Below are 22,399 nucleotides of genomic sequence, written 5' to 3' on the forward strand. Positions count from 1 at the left end.
TTAGACAGGGCCAAATAAAGATTTGCACTGGGCAACAGGGTGACAACAAGCTGTAGCTGAAGGGGACAGCTTATGTATGGAAAGTGATGGAAAGTGGGGTGGGTGAGGTTGACAAGATTACTCAGGCTCTCTAAGTGGATTGACTAATATGAATAATTTCATAGGCTGGGTTGTAAGGGCTTCTAGTTGTCTGGTACTTGGCTGGGGATCATGCATAGTGATTCAAAATATGAGAGTAGGAAAGAGAATCATTTGGAATATGGACTTACTCAGCTGCTTAAGAAAGGAAACTGACCTCTAGCCAGTGTTACTGACAGCATTAAAAATATATCTGTATCTATATTGACAGTTAAGTAAACTAGATATCCATATAGTACTACACTATTCTTGCCATGTGGTTTGCTCCCTGGCCGGCCGGGGGATTGAACTTGTGCTGCAGTGGCTGCAGACAGCTTCATAGGTTGTGTCTTAACCCCTTGCACCACCAGGGAGACCCTACTACACTGGTCTTGGTTGATTTCTTCTAATGACATAACTTGAAGGTCATTGATGCAAATAGTTGAATTTAGATTGGAGATATAAAATAAAAACTGTAAATAGATAACTTGGACTGCATCAAAATTTAACACTTCTGTGTATCAAAAGACATAATCAACAGAGTGAAAGGCAGCCTACAGAAGAAGAGAAAATATTTGCAAACCATATATCTGATAAAGAGTAATATCTAGAATACATAAAAGCCTGCAACTAAATAGCATATTAAAAAGTTAAACTTGAATTGTTAAACAAGCAAAATTAAAAAATTAGCAAAGGAGTTAAATAGACATTTCTTCAAAGAAGGTATACAAATAGGCAACAGGCACAGGAAAGAATGCTCAAAGCACTGATAATTAAGAAAATGCAAATCAAACCCACAATGAGATATCACTTTATACTCATTAGCATGACTGTCATAAAATTAAATTAAGTTAAAAAATAATTGTCAAGGATGTGGAGAAATTAGAATCCTTTTCCACTGTTAGTGGAAATTTACAATTGTGTATCTGCTGTGAAAAACAGTATAGCATTTTATCAAAAAGTTAAAAATTGAATTACTATGTGGTCCAGCAGTCCCACTTCTAGGCCTATACCCAAAATAGTTGGGAAGAGGGTCTCAAAGAGGTGTTAGCGGCATATAATAGGGGTTTAACTGGCACATAATAGGCAGAGACCAGGACATTACTAAATATCATACAGTGCGCAGGACAGTCTCTCAACAACATGTTAACATTTCCAAGGTTCAGAAAACTTGTTCCAGAAGAGCTTCCCATTACTATGTGTAAAGGACAATATATGTGGTTCACAACAGAGCTACATTAACAGCTTGGGCACCATCTCTGCTTGTGGATGAGTTCAACCTGTAGACTCAAAATAATACATAATATACAACTTCTTTGACTGGCTCAATGATGAGAATGCCTGGTTTGAGATCCTGACCATTGCTAACCAGTGAATCTGCCCGAATAAATCATTATAAATTGATATATACTCAACTGGGTCCTCCAAAGATATCCTTCTGCTCAATATTAAGTAGCTAACTGAAGCATACTTTAGTGTCCTGACACAAATATTTAAAATCCTTTGAGGATGATGCCATCTGCTTGGTAGCCAGGAAGGTAGTAGTTTTCTCTGGAAATCCACAATGGCTACCCTGACATTTATAGGCAAACCACAAAGATTAATGAGTTCTACCACTGGAAGCCTGAGTCCCTTGGCTTGGTCACTGTAGCCAACTCAATGGATTCTGTGGATAACATTTTTTCATTTCTTATACATCACTGCCATGAAAAAGTCTTTGATTCTGGAACTGGGCTACTTCAGAGCTGTACTCACAGTGTTCTGTAGATAATGACTGGAAGTAGAACAACTTTTCAACATATATACACAGTAAACATGCAGCTCTGTGCAGAATGGAGGGACTGTTGTATCCTACAATGTCAGAGACCATGACCATGTGTTCCTGCCTGGGCTGCTCTCTCCTACTCTTGGGAAGCCCAGCAGGAACAACCTGTTTCTTTGTGTGCAGCTCAACATTGGCTGCATCAATGAAGAGTGAGGGACTTTGACAAGGGAGGACTGTGGCCTGCTTTTTTTGAATAGTGTGATTTCCTTGTACTGAGTGTGTGGAATTGTTGTAGGAGGAGATATTGAAAGGAAATAAATGTGTCATGTATTTTGAATCTTCCGTTCAATAATATGCTTTTCTCAGAAACAACAGTTATCTCTCTGTGAAAATGTATACTTTTATGGGGTACAGTTTGTTAATCCTTAGTTCATTTCCCAAACTTGAAAGTTTAGCCCCCTCCCAAGCATCTACTTTTTTTTTTTTAACCAAAGAATTGTATTTTTAAACACTATTCTGTTCCATGTTCTTGGAAAAGTCAAGATCAACTTTCTGAGATTTAGTATGATCACTTTCAAAATGGGGAAAAAGAAGAAAACTAGAAACACTGAGATGCTATATATTACATTTTTCACTTATCTCACTGTAATTCCTCCAACAAATAATAGTGATTTTTAAGTGTATCTTATTATCTAAATTATAACCCCCCTGCCAACAAAAAAAACCCTGGGATTAACATTCTCTTATTTTTGCTTATCACTGTTTCTAAAAAAACTTGATAAAGGCAAGTAAACAGCAACAAAGGAAGCAACAATATTACTTCATAATGAGACTTTCAGCATATAATTATCAAAAACTTTCAACAAACCAAAGAGTAATTTTCTGGAATAAAGATAAAATTATATACATACATAAATTGTAAAAATTTAAATTCAAGATGGCAATAAAAAAGTAGAGAGAAAGGAAATGTAAAGTAGACCTTTCTTCCTAGTTGACCAAGTTTTGGTTTAAGACCAATCAGAGCATGACATGGGGGAAGCCAACCTAGAGAGATTTACACATTACTGTAAATGTTTTGCCTCCTCATTTCAATGATCTACTTCCTTGGACCTGTGTCTCTAGTATTGGTTCCCATTCTACACCCATTGCTTTTCCAATTCTGGATATATTTGTTAAAGACTGAAAATTTGGGGCCTCCTCGGTGGCACAGTGGTTGAGCGCTGGGTTGCTAAGCTGCCCGCAGCCTCTGTAGTGCTGGTTCAATCCCCGGCCGCTGGGCGAGGGTCCCACATGGCGCGACAGACCTCTCCTGCCGCCCGCTGCTCCCCTCAGCAGTGTATTTCGTCAGTCTGCCTGTTCTGTTCCCCACTCTGGCTCTGGTGAATTCTTTCACCCTCCCGTGCTTCTGACTGTACCCAGTGCTTGTATAAATAAATAAACAAACAAACAAACAAATAAATAAATAAATAAATCTTTAAAAAACAAAAAAGACTGAAAATTTGAATGGTCTACTGTCACTCACTGCTGTCCACGTGTGCGATCCCATTCACTGTCATTGTTTCATCCTTACCATTATGCTGTCCAGCTCTCTCCTGGAGCTGCCTAAACCTAGTCTATAGGAACACTACATTGTTCTCTCCCCAACCAAAATATTGTTTCCAGATTATTTTTATACTATTTAGTTAATAGTATGCAGAATCATTCCAGATACCTCAGATTCATCTTTAAATAGTTTTTCTTTTAATCTTGATATCAAATTTGTGTAATAGTCTGTCAGCTTTACCCTCTAAATATTTTTAAAAAGCCCCTTCTATTCATTCTCATAACAACTTCCTTTCAAGTTTTAATCTAATGTCTCATTATTTTTAAATTAAATTTTATTGATTTACCATTATTTATAAAGCTATATAATTTGGAGGGTACAGTTTCACACCCTGATATGTATAGATGCTTCATTCACCTGTCACGAAAGTTCTAGTGCCAGCACACTATCACACTGACTACCTTTACCTTTCCTCCATCCCCGCTTCCCCTTCCACTCTGGTAACCACTGTATTTTTCATAGGATCAGGTATTACTTATGTTATAGCAACTTAGTATTACAACAGCTTGCTATGTATGCTTGTTGAGTGAGGAATCAGTAATCAATGGCCCCCACTCTAACTGTGTAATTCTTGCCTACAAACAGTCACTAACGTTTTCTATTTAAAAAGCAACATTTAACATAATTTGGCTGCTTAAAATATGACCAAGGGCCCTACTTATAGAGTAGACTCCCAAATTTCAAAGAGACTTCTACAAGGTTCTCTAGGGCTTGTCCCTATTATCTATCACTGATCATTCCTATCTCAATTGTTTCCTTTATGCACTGTGTAGTTTTGCTTTTCAAAGATTTTTCTTGTAATGTACTAATGACCAAGAATGTCTTCTCCCTGATCTCTACCTCATCTCTTTCCTGCTCCCATTCTCATAGCCAGTTTCTACTTCACATATGACTCGATATACAGGTTATTCTTTCCTGAATTCCTCACCTCAAATACTATCATATTCTTCCTCTAGCATAATACATGTTATGTATTAATAGCATGTGAAAAAATGCAAGTGATATGCAGTATAAGACATAAAATAATACCATGTGGACATCTCTATTTTGCATATATTATTTTATTAACCTTTGTCTTCACAATAAGTTTTAATTAACACTCATTGCTTGTCGATTGCATAAATATTCAATAGATGAAGGAAAGAAAAATGAAAGAAGCCATTTTTGACATTTCAGTCTTTTTCTTAAATTGTGAGGTCTCTTTTCCATTCCTGATTCCACCAGATAAGGATAGAATATTTTCTAACACTGGATTGATATTTTGCTTTCTGTTCCACAAATATCTCGTGTCCACGTGTGCCAGGTTTTCTCATCCATCAAACCAGATGGTTTGATCCAAGCATTATATATGGCAGTTCTCTCTTCAGTGTTAATAATTTGTATTCAACATCACAGTTTCTAAGATCAGGACTTTTCCAACTATTACTTTTCTCTGCTCTCTTGATTGAAATGCAGTAATGTTCTTATGGCAGGTAGATTTACTTCTTAAATTTGTGTCCAGCTGCATTGCACTTTAACTTGCAAATTGGTCATTGTGCTTGCAAAAAGAGATTTTTCTAGTTCTGAGCTTCACAGCCAGGTTTTCTTTATTCAGGAGATAATGCAGCGGTCCCCTGCGGCCAGAGAGAGGGAGTCGAACACTCAGGGCTTCTATTTCATGTCTAAGCTTCCACTATTACAAAATATGCAATCTCACAGCTTATTTATTGCCAAGTATATCCTTATTATGCATTTTTCTATCTTCATAGATGAGTATAAATATAAATAAAGCATAAGACAAAAAGAATGTAAAACAGCATGAAAGAAATTATTTAAATGGGAAAAATGAAATAAGGAATTCTGAAAGTGGTAATGACACATAAATATCATCTCTATATTTTGAAAAACCCAGTTATACATTCTATTTTTATACTAGACAAAATATAATATTATAAACCTGCTTTAAATCCACAAAAGCAATGAAATTTAAACATCAGGGCTGAAAGCCTTATTATATATTTGCCCATCCTCAAGATTGCTTCCTAGATGACCAAAGAAAATGTATTCCTATCAACCATGACAATTTCTGATCTTCAACCACTTCTCTGGAGATGCAATAATTCAGTCACTATTTATTTGATATTTCTAAGAAATTAAGTTTTACTAACTGAAGAAATAATGTTCTTTCACCTGCTCTGGATTTCAGCTGCATAATTTCCATTAAACTTCTTAATCAAGCCAACTCTCACTTACCTTTATTTCAAAGGACTTTAATCTAATTCTGATAATTAAAAGTTCCAAGTATTACAACCTCTTTTATTTAAAATTTCTATATCAAACTTTAGAAAGAAATTCACTGTCTGTTTATTTTCAGTTTTGACTAGTTAACAGTTTCACAGCAGAGGTAGAAGTAGCAATGAAATTACTTCAAGATAAAAATCATAATGGGTGTGAACACTTTTTTAAAGATTTATTTATTTTTATACAATAGCTGGGGTATAGGCCAGAGGTGAAGGAGGGTGAGAGGATTCACCAGAGACAAAGCGGGGAACAGAACAGGCAGCGACAGAAATACACTGCTGAGGGGAGCAGCATGTGAGACAGGAGAGGTCTGCCGCGCCATGTGGGGTTCTCGCCGGCCAGCCAGGATTGAACTCCCACTGCTGAGGCTGCGAACAACTTCACAGCATGGTGCTCAACCCACTGCACCACCGGGAAGGTCCTGGGTGTGAACATTTCTTAACTTAGGTAATAGTGAAATCTACCACATTTAATGATGTTATGGAGCACCATATTTTTGAGAATTGGAGAAATCAGAAATTAGTACACCTTTCTGATTTAAAAAATTTAGTCAAGAAATAAATTCACTTCACCCCTTTCTTCCAATATTTAATGTTTTAATGAAGAGATAAATGCCCTATTTGCTCTAACCATACTAAATCCCACCCATACTCCATCAGTTTGGATCTCAATACCACAGAAAGAAGTGGTTGTTCTTACATAATGCCTACATCTCTCTATCATTGGCCATCTTCTATTAATTCAATTAATATATAAGCATATATTTTTCACCTACTCTACATTAAACAATAGAAAGGAGATAACAAACTCTTGCTTTGAGAATAGAATTGAGAGCCCAGAAATACACTTGCACAGCTGTGGACAGCAAATCAATGACAAAGGAGCCAAGAGTATACACTGGAGGAAGGAGAATCTTTTCAACACATGGTGGTGGGAAAACTGGACAACCTCATGCAAAAAGATCAAACTAGATCACCATCTAACATTTCACACAAAATTAATTCAGTGGATTAAATATATGAGTATAAGACCTGAAACTATCAAACTCATTGAAGAAAACAATCCACAACATTAGCTTCGGTGATGTCTTTGTGAATTTCTCTCCAATGGCAAGAGAAACAAATGTAAACATAATCCACAGGATTATTTTTGCCATTTTGAATCTTTTTTTAAAGACTTATTTATTTATACATATAAGAACTGGGGTACAAGCCAGAGGTGCAGGGGTGAGAGGATTCACTAGAGACAGAGTGGGGAGCAGAACATGCAGACTGACTGAAATACACTGCTGAAGGGGGCAGCGGGTGTTACAGGAGAGGTCCGCTGTGCCATGTGGGTAGCTCCCTGGCCAGCTGGGGATTGAACTCGTGCTGCAGTGGCTGCAGATAGCTTCATAGTGCTGTGTCTTAACCCCTTATGCCACCAGGGATGCCCTATTTTGAATCTTTTATAGATGTTAGTTCTTCCAGCCCACAACCAAGGAATATCTTTGTATTTCTTTGTGTCTTCGTTCAACAAAGTCTTACAGTTTTCAGTGTACAAGTCTTTCACCTCTTTGGGTAAATAAATTTATTCCAAAGTACTTAATTCTTATTAGTGTCATTGTAAATAGAATTTTCTGATTTCTCTTTCTGCTAGTTTGCTATTTGCATATATAAATGCAACAGATTTTCATGTATTTTGTAGCCTTCCACTATGTACTCAGAAGGTACTCTTAGAAAATCTGAAAATTAATGCATCTTCTTGTCCTACTTCTATTGTTTTAATAATAGGTACAATTGTCCTTACTCATTTCCACTCCTCACTCCATTAATCACTATTGGGTTTCCTGAAGTTACTGACCTGAAAAAAATATATGGTACCTTTCTATACCTCAGTTAGGCATGATATTGTTCAATGGAAGGTTGAATTTTTTTTGAAATATTTATTTATTTATACAAGAATCAGGGTACAGGCCAGATGCGTGGGAGGGTGAGAGGATTTACCAGAGACAGAGCGGGGAACAGAACAGGCAGACTGACGAAGTACCCTGCTGAGGGGAACAGAGGGCGAGACAGGAGAGGTCTGCTGCACCATGTGGGACTCTTGTTGGCCGGCCGGGATCGAACAGGCGCTGCAGAGGCTGCGGACAGCTTCACAGTGCGTCACTCAACTGCCTGTGCTACCAGGGAGGCCCGAAGTTTTCATTTTCTGACTCCAGTTCAAATCAGAAATTATTTTTCCCAACCATTTAGGTTTAAAATGTTTATTGTGCAATGTCCAAGATGGCCTTAATGTTCCCTTCACTTGATTAAACTTTAGATAGCTTCTTCCTGACTTTAGGCCTCTGACTTCCTTTTGGCAAAATATTTACTATGGGAAGCTTGTAGTTGTAATTTTTTTCTCTGCCCCTCTGAGATATAAATCTTCTGTTGCTTAGGAATGTCTGTCTTAAGAACCTGAGAGCCATTCCTTTGAAATGTAATGAAGAAAGAACTGTCTCCCAGACTCTGTGTGATAGTTGGAGACTAACTTCATTAAACAGCAATTAGCAAACACAGGTAACCTAATGGCATCCCCTCCAACGTCCTCCAGTATTTTTCAGGAGCTCACCCAAGCCTTTAAGATTATCTTGCCTTTTGTGTCTGTCCAGTTGAGTGAAATCTCTCTCTATATAGTCCTCCCCTATTATAATGGTCTTGAATGTGTTCTTCTTTGTCTACTTAACTGGGGCAGTTTTCCTTTTACAGCACAGAGAATACTGTTTCTCCTAATTTATATAGAATGAGATCCAAAATGGGCCTCCCTAGGCGGTTGAGTGCCACGCTGTGAAGCTGTCCGCAGCCTTTGCAACACCAGTTCAGTCCCGGCCAGCCAACGAATGTCCCACATGCTGTGGCAGACCTCTCCTGTCTCGCCTGCTGCTCCCCTCAGTAGTGTATTTCGTCAGTCTGCCTGTTCTGCTCCCTGCTCTGTCTCTGGTGAATCCTCTCACCCTCCCTCGCATCTGGCCTGTACCTCGGTTCTTGTATAAAATAAATAAATAAATCTTTAAAAAAAAAAAAAGACAAAATGGACCTCCCTGGTGGTGCAAGGGGTTAAGCACCACACTATAAAGCAATCCGCAGCCTCTGCAGCACCAGATTGATCCCCGGCCAGCCAAGGAGCAACCCACATGGTAGGGCAGAACTCTTCTTGTCTCACCCTCTGCTCCCCTCAGCAGTGTATTTCAGTCAGTATGCCTGTTCTGTTCCCCACTCTGTCTCTGGTGAATCCTCTCACTCCCTGCAACTCTGTCCTGTACCCCAGCTCTTGTATGCATATAAATACATCTTTAAAAAAATCCAAAATTACAGCTCTACTCAGGGTCATAATCAGGGTTAAATCAAATATATCAGAAGGATGCAAAAATGTTTTCGAGGAAAATGACAGACTTTATGATTACTATATTCTTAGAAAACCCAGTATGTTTCACTCAGTGAGAGCTATAAGCAGAGATATATATCCCAATGCAAATCGCTTGAGGTGAGCCCAAAACAACTGTTGACACTCAGAAAGAGAAACCTACTGCTTAATAATTATCTCAATTAGTTGATTGAGAAGAAAGTAGAAATTGTTGTTCAAAAATCCATGATGCTTCCTTTATAGAATGTTAAATACATATTTGCACATTAAATTGGCATAAGGTTTAATACAAGAGTTTGGCCTTAATAAATGTTTTATTTTTGCTTTGCCCTAAACAAATTCACAAACTCCACCATGAAAATGACACAGATTTTTTTCTCTTGGTGTGGGTGGAGGAAGAATTGTAGGATAAATAAACTGATACCTGCTAAGTAGCCATTTTCTGTCAGAGATCACAGGGACACTTGATATAGACTGCTTTATTTGAAGTTTATAGAGCAAGTGTGACTTGCTCCTTGAACTTGAAATCAAATCAAATTCTCAAGTCCTTGAATGTTTATATCAGCAGGAACCTAGTTGTTTTTTTTTTGTTTTTTTTTTTTTTCCTTTTTGAGTTAAGCAGCCCTTCATATAGAATGGAGAATGGAGACCTTCAACATCTATACCAGTTTTTTTTTTTTTTAAGATTTATTTATTTATTCATATAAGCACTGGGTACAGTCAGAAGCGCAGGAGGGTGAGAGAATTCACCAGAGCCAGACTGGGGAACAGAACAGGCAGACTGATGAAATACACTGCTGAGGGGAGCAGCGGGTGGCAGGAGAGGTCTGGCGCCATGTGGGACCCTCGCCTGGTGCCCGGGGATCGAACCAGCGGGGCAGAGGCTGTGGGCAGCTTCACAGCCCAGCTCTCAACTGCTGCACCACCAGGGGAGGCCCTATACCAGTTTTTACATGCCGTGTATGACCTTGCACTTGCTGATCTTTTCTGCCGGCATACCTGATCCAGAACAATATCTAACAATGTTTGCCCTTCACAGGGGTGTTGCAAGAGTATCAACCCTTTCCTCCCATGTGGTTCACTGCGTCTTAGGCATATTTATCCATCTTCTCCACAGTAAACAGTATCCACAACCAAAGGATATCTAGAGGAACCTTCTTTGCTAGGCTGGTTATATTGCGGATATATAGTTCTCTCCATGTTAAATGTGTCTCCCTCATTCATAAGTGCATAGCTGAGATGGGACTTTTCAGAAGAAGGGGAAGGTGAAGCAAAAGAAGACACAGAGAAGGGAAGGAGGAGGAACTCAGAGATGAATTGTTTCACAGAAGGATCTTGCAGTTTTTTTGTTAAAAAGTAAAGAAGCAAGTGTGCTTTAAATGTAATAATACATCCCTGCAATGTGGATCAAGTTCTCTCAGTTTCCAATATCCTTAAGACTAAACATAAGAGTATACGGTGAAGAAAAGTTTTATGTTCACGGCATTAAGCACTATGTCATTTTGGGTGCAATTGGAGCATTATCTAGTGAGTTCTCAAAAGTGTTTTGTTTCTGTACTTCTAAAAAATATTCTTGCGTGTGCTGTTGATTTAAAAATGGAGGGCATGTGATATGCAAAAAGGGGATAGAGATGTATCCTTTAATATAGAAAAAAATACACAGAACCACATCAAGTCTAGATCAAGAATGACACAATGGAAATTTAGAAAAAAGACAAATACTACAGGAAAATGTATATCAGTAATAAATATTTAGAAAGACAAAATACTTTTTGATTAAAGAGAAATGAGAGGCAAATACATCAATGAGGAGACAGAAAAACATTATTAATCCATAGGTAGACATTGCAGGCAAAACAGTCAATTATTCCATACTTAAATGACTGATTTTTTTAAGATAACATGTAGGCAAATAATTTGGGTACATAATTGCAAAATCTCTTCACAGCAGCACCTAGATGAGTGTTAATTATTGAGTAGCTGGGAGAATGTATTGTGTATACAAGGGGATAAGAACTTGGGGAGACGAGTTTGTAGTGTCTCACAATTCTTATACCCTATAGGGCCATTATGTTTTTCCTTTGTAAACTCTTATAAAGATGCCTAAGTCCATATGCAGAAATGTGTTTATAAAAATGGACAGTGTGGAAACAACTTTAATGCCAATGTCTATCAACAATGAAATGGATATATAAAGTGTGTCACTTTCATAAAATGAAAAAGGCGAAATTAAATCACATGTCTTAATATAGGTGAATCTCAGAAATATAGAGATGAAAAAATGCCACTTACAGCAAAATTCATAGCGTGATATTGTATACAATATATATTATGTGCAAAAGGTATCATATATATGTTAGGGATACCAAAGCAAATAAATCCTCTAAATCATTCATAAAAACCTAATACAAATAAGGTATGGACAGGTATTTCATAGACTAGGAAACCTGAATTTAACATAAAAGTATATTCTCACTGGAAATTTACAGAATGCATGAAAATACAAATACAAATATTACAACTAGGTGCTTCCCTCTGATGGCTGAAAGCTTTAAAGTGTGAACCGCCTAATAAGGGTTGAGAACATTAATGGACATGCACATTCATGCAAATACCTTGATCACTGAAGTGCTTTTTGGCAATGACTGATTAATGAAAATGACTTAACCTGATTACTGCAATTCCATTTACAGAGGAACTCTCTCACACTTGTAAAGAAGATGTGTATAAGGATGTTCATTGACAATTTCTTGTACCAGTGAAAAATTTGAAACAACTTCAATATCCATAACAAGAGAAGAAATGACTAAGTGGTAAAGTCATGCATTAAATACTATCTAAAGCTGTTTTAAAAATTTAAGAGCTATAATTATCAGCAAGGAAAAATTATAAAATACGTTAATTGAAAAATTTCAGAGGCAAAATGATACGTATACCATAAAAGCCATTACTGTGTATGCAAATAATATCCAGTATTAGAAATCAGTATATTGTGTCTTCTAATACTGGCAAAGGAGGAGCTCCATTCCTCACAGGTCTTCCATCTCACAACTAAAAAAAGCACTGACTATAACACAACAAGTAAGCATAGGAAAACTTTAAAAGATGGAAAGAAGAAGGTGGACTTCCTGTGGACCTCAGAACTTGGAAGTCTGACCAGTGAGTTCCCTGGATTTCCTTATTGCTTTCCATATATCCAGAATGGGTTTTTGAAATGCCTCCAGCCCAGAACTATCAACTAGCATGGGGGGGGACCTCCCTAAATCCATCCTCTTCCCCCCCCACACACACACACAAAAATGAAGTCGCCTGTTTTCCTGGTCATAGAACCTGGCAAAGGGTGGCCTAACAACAGGAAACTGTTGGCAGTAGCAGCCTTCCTCCAGAGAAACCTCGAAGGACAAACTGCACACCCCTTTGCATGAATTTCGTGGGCATCTAGCAGGGACCTGCCATCCTATAGAAGCAAGCAGAGGAGCTCTAATTCCCCCACTCATAGGTGTTGACAGGACCACGCCTACCCTGTGGAAACAGGTGCTCTGATTCCTCTGTCAGGGTAGTGTCCTGAGAGGACTGAGGTTATTAGAAGCAGGCAGGTCTCCAGTTTCCTTGCTGGTGTAGTGTCAGCAGAACCAAGCTAGGAGTTGGGAGTGTTCTTACATCTCTTACTTGGTCAAAACAGATGGTGATCTGAGTCCCCTGTCAGGATAGTGTTCGCGGGATCCAGTGGGAAGATAAGCCTCCAGCTCACTTCCATCCAGCATCACCAGGACTAGGCAGGGTGGGGTAGTTGGCACTCTAGTTTTCCCTGACCCCCCCTTGGGGTTCAGGTGACCCGGTGACAAGTTGTACCCCCACACCTGTCTATTGTCAGTCAGGCATCATGAAGCAGTGGGAGATAAAACGAGCTCCCCATTCTTCGCTCTCTCGATGTCAGTAGATACTAGCAAGGAACTGAAATCCTACCCTGCAGCAACTAAATGGTGTTAGGCAGTTGTCTGCTCCCAGCCACCCCCACCCATCTGGTGGTCATGCAGCCGAGCAGGAGGCTGAGCTTACTCCTCTGCTTGGAGGCAACAAGGCGGTTTCAGTCAGTGCTCCACTTTCATTATGGATGTGTCAAAAGATCCAACAGGAGAGATGAACTTCCAACTTACTCATCTGGAATGAATCTGTGTAAGCCAGCATTATGCTGTGAAACAGATCAATGCAATTTACAGAATTTAAGCAACAGAGGGAAAATAGAAAAGGAAGTGAACTGAATCTCAGGGACATGTACGACAAAAACAATGACACTGACATTTGTATCATCGGAATTCCAGAAGGAGAGGAGAGAGTGACTGGGACTGAAATAGATTTAGTATTATGGCTGCTTTGGTGTGGATGTGGTGCAGTTACAAACATCTGAATCATATACAGTCTTTTAAACCAATGTCACCTCAATTAAAAAACAGTAGTAGGATCAGAACAGGGGCGAGAAAAGCACAAGGGACCATAGTGATAGCTCAAGGGTGAATGGGTGGTGGGAATTTCATGGGGACTATAACCAAGATGAAAATACATTGTACAAAAATGAAAATGATGTAAAACATATATAAAACAAAATAATAATTTTTAAAAAGCATTCAAACAAATAATGGCTGCAGGGCCTCCCCTGGTGGTGCAGCGGTTGAGTGCTGGGTTGCGAAGCTGCCCACAGCCTCTGCAGTGCCGGTTCGATCCCCGGCTGCTCCCCGGCCACCGGAGGAGGGTCCCACATGGCACGCAGACCTCTCCTGCCGCCTGCTGCTCCCCTCAGCAGTGTATCGTCAGTCTGCCTACTCTGCTCCCCGCTCTGGCTCTGGTGAATTCTCTCACCCTCCCGCGCTTCTGACTGTACCCAGTGCTTGTATAAATAAGTAAATAAATCTTTAAAAACAACAACAACAACAACAACAACAACAAATAATGGCTGCAAACTTCCTATCCTGGACAAAAGACAAACCTACAGATCCGAAGGTCTGAGTAAATTCCAAATAATATAAACCCAAAGAAATTCATGCTAAGACATATCAAAACTAAGCTTGTTAAATCTATTCTTCATATGTTTTGATAAAAATTTAAGTAACAATCTTGTGAGCACGCGGGACTATGGTTATGGTGCACGGGTAAATTTGTGGTCAGGATTCTGTGGGGACTACACCTGAGAAAAGAAAGCAAACATTGTGCAAAAATGAACAATGATGTAAAATATATATAAATATATGTAAAATAAATCTTGAAAGAAAAAAAAATCTTGAAAGCTACCAAAGAGAAATGACACTTGCAGAGAAGCACCACCTTAAAATACTATGGATGTCTCATCTTCAAACAGGAAGGCCAGAAGGAAATCAGCTAAAATATGTCTATCTTATTTAACATTATTTATGCCATTAATATTAGTAGAGCAATTTCAAGTGTGGGACTATGGGAGCAGAAAACATAACAGAGTTATTAAGTACAAATGAATTAAATTAAACTGTGTTTAATTAAGAACCAGTTATGTTCCATTCTGAAAAAAAAAAGTTCATAATATTTGAGACAGAGGCAATGTAATATTGGAAATGATTACATAGGTGTTGCAATTGTAAAACCAAACAGAAGATGATGAGCCAACTCAGGAGTTAGCAATCTCAAAAGCTGCTGCAATGCCTTTGCTAAAGGGAAAAGGGAGGAGCTGGGATTACTGAAACCTAGAAACCAGAGTCTCCTGCAGGAAGATGGAATCAGTTCTCCTAAGAACTGGAATCAGGGAGAAGTAGCTGTTGCTGAAAATGTCCCATTGACAGGCAGAGGGAGTGTGAAAACCCTGGTTTTTCCATCATTCTGATAATGCGGATGACAGTTGAAGCCAGCTGACCCAGAAATCTTAGAGAATTATTTCTCCTGGAGTGAAGTTTAATGTGATATAAAATGCAGAAAGAAGAAAGTAGTTGAGAACAGGGGAACAGTTGACACAAGTTTTTAAAAACCTGCCAACTTTGTAAAGATAAACCAAATTAGAAGTCCCATGTGAGAAACTTTATATAACTTTAACGTGTAATGAAAATGAACTTCATTTAAAATATTTCAAAGACTAAGGCCCATATTCTAGGTAAAATACCCATGAATTGAAGTGCTTTATTCTCAGCAGTTTTAAGGTACAAAGATTTAGCTTGCCTTGAAATAATTGAGCTTGACATTATCTCTCGTAACACAGGAGATTGTCAAGAATTCCCTGCACGGAACACACTCATGAAAGATTTAGAATTCATTTTATTTCTAATTAAATATTTCTTTTTTTTTTTGGTTCAGTGAATATTTCATTTTAAAATATATGGAATACTATTAAAATAAGATGTATTTGGAAATCCACTGTAGCTATAAGGCAGAACATCATGTAAAATATAATTTTATCATTGAAGTTATTATAGTCACTTGCCATCAAACTGTTAAATATTATTGATCTTGTAAAAAATACAGCAGTATACAGTTGCGCCGGGTGTTGTTGTAGTTCTCACAATATTCATTCCTCTCTTCCTGAATACTAACAGAATTTCATTCAAATATTCAATACTTTCATTCCATGTACTTCAGAGGAATCTGACCCCATAAATCTCCTCAGTGAGAGCCTGATTGGTTTAAGCTAATTGGCACATACTGGAAACTTGATAGAAGTGAATAAGAACAAAAAATGGGTATTTTTTGTTCTGCAACATAAAGTTATTTACTATCCTTTACAAATTGTTTTATGCTGTTGTGGAATTTAGCACTGCTGTAGCCATTTTGCTATCACACTTAAAGAGAGAGAAGGGAGTTAGCTAATGTCAAGATTGTTTCAAGAAAATGCAGCATTTTCTTGAATGCTTCATTGTTTGAAAATGAAACAAAAGTCATTGGCATAAGCCAAACCTGAAGCCTGACTTAAAATACCATTGCCCATATATGGTTATATGGGCAAATAAAATTCTTTATTACTTAGGTCAGCTTTGGTCTGGCTTTCTTGCATTGGCTCCCGAAAACATCTTAAATCAGTGTACAAAGTGTGTGTGCATAAATATGCATATATAAACACACATATATGTGTATATATGTTAGTTTCTAAACTACATTTATACTTCATTCTTATATATGCTCATATTGTCATATATAATATAACAATCATTTCAAATATTAAGGGATTTTTTTTAAATTCCCATACATCAATCTGTATGCTACATGTATTCATCATCTAATGCAACAATTACATCTGGTGTATTAATTTTTTGCAAACTAATTTTGACTCAGTAAAACTATTTTCACTCTTTCCCTTAATATATTAATACACCATATCAAATATTTCTTTATACATGAATTGACCCTTTCTGCCTTTGTTAAATGTCCTAACCATATGCAAATAAGTCAACTTATGCTTGCAGAACCATTGACAAAATATAATCAATAAATCATAGGATTGAACTTAAATTTCATTTGTGTGAAAGATACTAGGGAAGATGTCCTCAACCTTCTTGGAATCTCTCTTATTTTACATGTATAATGAAGGGCGCTGAATCTCTTCCATGAAGGAACACTGTACATGGCATCAATGCATACACTTGCATACACAACATTGGAGTTGCAGGCTGAGTAAAATCAAATCATGCAATAGGGTATCATTTATTCTATAGCAAGACACAGTTTAAGTATAAAACAAACAAGTATTAATGCCCATGATCACAGAATTTCAAAGAGGTCTGATAGTTGTCTATTCCTCAAGTTCTTGGCTTGAAATAGTATGGTATATACATAAAATGACACATTTTTTGACTTTAGAAAAGAAGGAAATCCTGACATTTGTGACAATGTGGATGGACATGGGATACATTATGTTAAGTGAAATATGCCAGACACAGGAGGATACATATTATATAATATTACTTATATGAAAAATCTAAAATAGTAAAACGCATGGAAGCAGCAAGTGAAAAGGTGGTTGCCAGGGACTGGGAAGATGAGATGAGGAAAGAGGGAGATTATTAGTAAAAGGCTACAAAATTTCATTTATACAGTATGAATAAGTCCTAGAGATCTGCTGTGCAGAATATTGCCTAGAGTTAACAATACTGTATTGTACACTGAAAATTTGGTTAAGAGACTAGACCTTATGTGAATTGTTCTTATTACAAAATAATAATAATAGTAATAACTATAAAGGAGAGTAGGAAGCTTGTGGTGGTGATGAATAGGTTTATGGCATAAATCATGTTGATGGTTTCACTAGTGTAGACTTATCTCTAAACTCAAGTTGCATATATTAAATATGTAAATCCTTTTATGTGTCAATCATATAATATAGTTTAAAAACACAGTTCTTGGTTTGAGACATTGACTTGGAGAAATTAAATAACTCAGATGAGTACAAGCTCAGCCATTTAATATCCTTGATCAATTGACTTGCATATGTTTTTCTAGTGGCACTGGATTTATTTTATTTTCACATATTCAAGGCTAATGCTTTTCAAATATATTCATCTCATGTGTATTAATATGTGATTTATGTAGAAAGTGCTGTCTTATTTATACTGAGGAAGGGAAGGACTCATTTTTGTTCCTCACACCTACAACAAATAGTTTGGGTCACTTTGGAAATACTGTATTATGTATTTGTTTCAAGTATTTGTGATTTTAGAAGGGAGGGAAAAGGAAAAATTTTAGTTATTCTTGGGAAAGACTGTGTGAATAAAGATGTTGATATTTCTTAATATAGAGAAACACTTAAAGGTGAATATGTGCTTTAAAGAGGAACACATTAGGTTTGGTATACATCTTAAATCCCCATAGCACTTTTTTCTTGTTTATAATACACTAAAACATGTGCATAAAATGATCCATTCAACAATAGAGCAAGATTATCTCTAACTTTTAACAAAATTCAAGAGATTAAGAGAAATCTGAATGCATGAACTTCCTACATTTCCATGTTATATGAAAAAAAAATCTTATTCATAAAAAGGGATTAAATGTCAGATGAGAATTTAAGTCAGTAATTTTATTCTTGGAGGAATCACTATGAATGCTAAGAAAATAGATTTCTTGGGCCTCCATTTTTAAAGAATGTTTTTCATAGAGTTGAGATATTGATGCTATTTTACCATCTGATACAATGTTTTTGACATTCATACACCAAATGGGACATTATATCTTGAGAGGATAGATAGCTAAAAATAATATTTCTCCTCTTCTTTTTACAATAATCACAACCTGGCCTTTGATCTGACTTGAAACTCTTTATCCTTCAATACAACATAGTGGGAGGATTCTTTTTCTGCTGGAATTAAATAGGGCAAAATGCCATTTAATTGTAATAGTGCCTTCCATCTCTCCCAATCTAAAGATTTTAGATACCAACTATTTGGTAAAGATAGATGTATAATACATTTTCTGGAATTTATCTCCATTTATTCCTGCAAGTTAACATATTTTTTTCTTTAAAATCTCTAAAAGTTTCATGCTAGTGAACAGAAACAGAATATTTTACAGAAAAATTTCAAAGAGTTTTTTCGGGTAAAGATGCACCCCTAGTGATGAAGTGTTTGTGCTGGGAATGATAAGGGCAGTTTCCCTATTGTTCACACAGCAGGCTGTCATCTTTTTCTTCTTAATAGGGAAAGGTCTTATCCTCAGCAATGCTGCATGAGTTTTTCAGTTACTTGGCAACAATAATAATAAAAAAAAAAAGACACAAGTACAGGACCCATCATCAGCATCATGATAAATAGTAGTATCTCAGCTGGTTTTAATGGCCATATGGAGAAATCATACTCCTTGCTTTCAAGAATTAAACCCAATGCGTATGATGAGGTTGAGCCTGGTTTGTATAGCAATATAAAACATTGTAGTTGTTGTGTGTGAATTAGCATGTGGGAAAAGGTGAATAAATATGAGGCATTCACCTGCATAAACAAACAAAGCACTCCTGGAATGCACAAGACAGATACAAATTTTTCTCATTTGGTGATCAGGATACATATTTTGAGCATTTCCTTATGATTACTGCCAACTGATATTATGAAGCCATCTACTACATATCTCATAAATAGCTGTTGGTAAGGAACTCATAAACAGAAACACTCAATTAAGAAATACTGCCATTAATAAATGAACAGTTAAAACCAATCATGGGATATAAATACAGATGAATGGAACTATCTGTTAAAAAATAATAGCATTAGCATACTGAAGGCAAGGCAAAAAAGACTATCCTAAATACCTGGAAAACAGTAACTTGACTGGATGCTTTAAGAATAAAGACAAAAAGAAGTATGCACAAATGATATTATTTAACAGTAAATGTATTTTTCATAGAGAATGACATTCTGAGACTAAGTTATATATATGCTACAATTGAACAAATAAGTAAGTAGTTTAGAAATAATAAAACACAGATTTCTTAATGTTGGAAAAAGAAATCACAGTTACAGAAAGAGGGAATATTAATGATTCCTGTTGTATTGAAATAGATCCTGACGTATCAGTATTGCCAGTAATAAGATATGATGAAATCAGGAACCCTGTGATATGCTGCCCAGAGAAAGACATGGCATCATTTTCTTTTCAAGGAAGTAGGAGTCTAGTAATGACAAGTCTACTAATGAGGTCACCAGATAGGCCCAAATTGATGGACATTCAGCAAAATAGCTGATTAGTTTTCTTCAGGGTTGTTAATATCACAAAAAGCAAAGACTGAAGAACTTTCGTAAGTTGTAGGAGTCTAAGGAGAAATAACAACTTAATGCATTGTGGGACACTGATTGGTATACTTAAGATGGGTAAAAGTGGGAAAAATGGTGGTTTGAATGAGGCGGTTAATTTGGTTAATACTATTAGGATAATATAACTTCCTGGTTCTGACAATTATATGATGGTTATCTAAGATATTAACATTAACATTGGAGGACACCAGCTATGATGGTTATCTAAGATATTAACATTAACATTGGAGGACACCAGGTGAAGGATATACTGGAGCCTTCTATACTACTTTTGCAACTTTTTTGTTCGTCTAAAAGTATTTTGAATTAAAACATTTTAAAAATTGCTATCATAAATTCAGAAAGACTTCCACTTCTAGTTGCTGTGAACACCTTTAAAAATGGGAAAAACATGTGAAGTGACTGGAAAGCAGTCAGTCCAAGATTATGATTCCTAAAAGAAGGAAAACAGATGAGGCAAGCCTGCCAAATCACTTGGATTTCTGCATGGAAGTAATGTCTAGACTCTGATGCAGGGTGGGTAAGTCAAAACAAAGTACAGTAGAATCAATGAATTGAAGGCATAGTGATCAGAGTTTGGGAATAAGGCTATGGAAATGTATAGGCTGAATTGTTGGAGAGAAGAGAGGGTTAATGCTCCATAAATCTATAGAAGAGTTCCCTTGAGTCTTTCATTGAACATGAAATTGGTTACATGAAGGGGAGGACTCACTGAGACCAGGCAAAGAGCAACTACCAGGGGAATTCAAAGTATACTAGAGAGGAGTATACTGAACAGGTACTGGAAGTCAAACCTGGCTGGAGACTTTTGAATATTGAATAGCAAGACCCAGAGAAATGCAAATTAATGTCTACAAAAAAACTTAGCACATCTACTCACAATAGAGATAGAAACTAGAAAAAACTTAAATCACCATATCTTCAAGAATGTGTAAACAATACTATGGAATACTACTCAATAAAGAAAGATTGCTCTCTAAGGAAGGAAGAAACCTCCTTTACATGCTAAAACATGGATGAAACTCATCATTATGTCTGCAGAAAGAAATCCGACACAAGAGAGAGCATAGAATATGGTTCCACTTACATGAAATTTTAGAAGAGGAACATTGTGCTTTCTATCAAAATTAATAGCCGGGAGTTTATTTGCCCTCCTGCCAGAAACAACACAACAACAAAAACAAAAGAGATAAGAAATAAATCAAACAGTTGTTTGCAAGACACTGTACATCAGGTAATGAAGAATAATGCTATCTGGGATTTGGCAAATGAAAGTAATGAGCGCTATGATTGCCTACACTTACTTCCTTAAGGGAATTTCCAGGCCAGCAGAGGGAACCCGGGAGAGCTTGACATTTCCCTAAGTTGAAGAGGATGGATGCTGGAATTTGGGGAAGTCAAGGTGGCCCGAGTTCACAAGACAGATACTAGGGAGAAGAAACGTACATAGAGAACTCCGGAGCTCACTCAAGATAGGCAATAGTTCCTGTCCCCACCTGTCAGAGTGAAAAGCACAGAATTCATTGGCCATCAGTTACAGTACTCAGAAGTATTTTGCCTCAATAGTGAGGCAAGATGAGCCATATACATTCTGATCCCAAATAACAAAGCCTAAAAGCAAGATCCAGAAGGATCATAGAAGATCTTCCAGCACCCAATTTTAGGAGTAGTGGTTAGAAAACCCCAAAATTGTGTGGATTTTGGGGTTCACCATCCTGAGAGGGGTACTGACTGGGTAGGACAACACACTTACAGTCCTTTCTTCAACCAGACTTGTCTAACTTTAACTCATCAATTGGATTTCTGGGAAAGGTTTAAGTTATAATACATATCACATGTCTAAAATGTTTACAACTACTTTATGAGAGTTAGATGCAGGATGTGCTATGCAATCCTGGCCTTCAGGAACCTGTCTTCTCTGTACTAATGGTCCATCTGGTGAACTCTGAACACTGTTCTCCCCCTGAGTCCTCCTGATGTTTCTCACTAGCTGAGAATATTCTCTGTATTCCCATTCCCTGGCTCCTGTCATTCTAATCAAATCCTTTGTTCTTAAAGTAAAGGGAAAAATCTTACTGACATTTCAGAATTTTAAAACATACCCAGGGAAATTCTGGTACTCAAGGCATAACTGAAGAATATCCAATTTCTATGGATGAGAGATTAATTTAATTTTTTGCTCAACCTATTTAGAAAACAGGAACATTAAAATAACTGTGAGATAATAGATGTTCACCCAAAAGTTTGACCAAAATTTTAAAAATTGATAAAATGCCTGTGAAAGTGGAAATTATTTACATACATTAATATGTGAGCATCTGTATCAGCACAGCTTTATTAGAACTGAATTTCAGCAGTAGACATTAAAATTTACAATCATCACATTCTTTCCATGTAATCCAGTTTTTGCTTTGCAGTGTCTTTCTTTTTAGAATATATGCTTATTTGCCCATGAATTCATGCTTAATTATGTTGACATCAGTACCATTAGTCATAGCAACA

The 22,399-nt window shown here is 37.0% G+C and overlaps 1 protein-coding gene across 2 annotated transcripts in view; it reads left to right on the plus strand.

Moving 5' to 3' along the window:
- PPP4R3C (protein phosphatase 4 regulatory subunit 3C) overlaps nt 1-22,399 on the plus strand; it is a 382,556-nt gene that overhangs the window by 100,310 nt on the left and 259,847 nt on the right. The window lies entirely within an intron of this gene.

The sequence above is a fragment of the Talpa occidentalis genome, unplaced genomic scaffold (genome assembly GCF_014898055.3).
Source record: "Talpa occidentalis isolate TD23 unplaced genomic scaffold, MPIMG_talOcc4v2.1 talOcc4.15, whole genome shotgun sequence".
Classification (NCBI taxonomy): domain Eukaryota; kingdom Metazoa; phylum Chordata; class Mammalia; order Eulipotyphla; family Talpidae; genus Talpa; species Talpa occidentalis.